Here is a 1,818-nt window from a genome sequence, read left to right as displayed (position 1 = left end):
CAGAAGCCTCGTCCCTCGGCACGTCTTCGGGGGCGCTGGAACGACGCCGTCGGCAGCGTCTACGAAGGGATACACCCAGTAGGCGTCACCCGGGGTGGATGCCGTTCACGCGAGTTCCTCCGGCCTCGCCGACACAACCTTCGCCATGCAGTGGCGCGGTGTCCGCTCGCCACGACGCCTCGGGGACAACGACTCTGGCTCCAACATTCTTTAGTGGTATTCCATACTTGTCACGAGCTCAGGCAGGGGCTTGAGTCCCGTAAGCCTCCCTTCTGCTACATCCCCTGTGCTGCAGGGACACTGGATATTTACTGCTCCCTCCGTCCCATAATATAAAAACATTTTTGACACTAGTATAGTGTAAAAAACGCTTTTATATTATGGGACGGAGGGAGTATCATAGTAGATGGCCTAGAACAATGTGAAGCCTTTCTTATTCCCACTCGATCATTGAAACGACAATCAAAATATGGGTGATATAGTAAAGAAGGTACCGTACAGTCCACAAGTCTGGAGACATTTTTTGGACCGAGGGAGTGGGTTCAGTCAAATTAGCTGAATCTGCTGATGCTCCTGATGTTGTACATGGTACGGAGCCTACTTGAGGAATAAATTGTAAATTTTTCTTCAGAATCCTGTTATTTTGGTGCCATCTGTTTCATACTTGTCCTGTAATCCGAGCGGAAGGACGCCACTGCCCTCTCCCCCGGTGGCCATAGTGAGGGAGCTTCATAGGGGCAAAGGTGCACTGGTAGAAAAAAACCCTTTAGTCCCGGTTCGCAACAGCCTTTAGTTCCGGCTGTGCAACCGGGACTAAATATGCGCGACTAAAGACCCCCCCTTTAGTCCCGCCTCTTACGAACCGCGACTAAAGGCTTTAGTCCCGGTTCTTGTGACTGACCGGGACTAAAGGCCCGTCCTTTAGTCCCGGTTCTCATGGCTAACCGGGACTAAAGGCCTCCTCCGCAGGTTTAAACCTGGTTTTTTTGCGAATTTTTTTAATTTTTTTATTTTCAAATTTCTGAATTATTTTAACCTCTAATCTCTAATCACCACCCCTCATCACTGCTCAATTTATCCTCTAATCTCTAATCACCCCTCATCATTCCAAATCATCTAACTTCCCGGACGGTCACCCATCCTCTCACTACTCCAGCCTGAGCACGCTTAACTTCCGGGTTCTATTCTCCCTCGTTTCCAAGTCTGCACTTGTTGTTTTCCTGACAATAGTAGGATGTCAATTCTATTAACCCTCAGGAATTTAGCTTGAGCATGAAGTGACACATTTCACTGTTTGAGTTTGAAACTATTGTTTAAAAAAACAATAATTATTTAGTAACACTAATATTTCTGAAATAATTAGTTTGACCATTGTTTGACCACTGTTTGACCACAGTTTGACCAGATTTGACCAAAATTTTAAAAAAACTGAAATAATTATTTAGTAACACTAATATTCTAGAATAATTAGTTTGACCATTGTTTGACCACAGTTTGAATTTTTTTGCCTCTCCAGATCTTAAAAGCCCCGTATCTTTTTTTCTGTTAGGTTTTTGAGTATTTTGAAAATGCTTAACGGGGTTCCCCCGGTTAAATTCGGATGTAACTTTTCGAGTAGATGATTTTTCATATAAAAAACTTTTTCATCCGAGCTCGTATGCAAAAGTTATGCCCATTTTAAGAATTTCCAGAGAGATTTTGCAAATAAAGTCGAAATTCATATTTGTTAATTTTCCAACAACTAGACCACATATCACATGAGAAACTTATTTTATTTTATTTTTTTTGACATTTCCATTATTTTCTTTTGTTTTTTCT

Source organism: Triticum aestivum, chromosome 2D (genome assembly GCF_018294505.1).
Source record: "Triticum aestivum cultivar Chinese Spring chromosome 2D, IWGSC CS RefSeq v2.1, whole genome shotgun sequence".
NCBI classification, from domain to species: Eukaryota; Viridiplantae; Streptophyta; class Magnoliopsida; order Poales; family Poaceae; genus Triticum; species Triticum aestivum.
The sequence above is the reverse complement of the archived record's forward strand: the minus strand, read 5'-3'. Positions refer to the sequence as shown.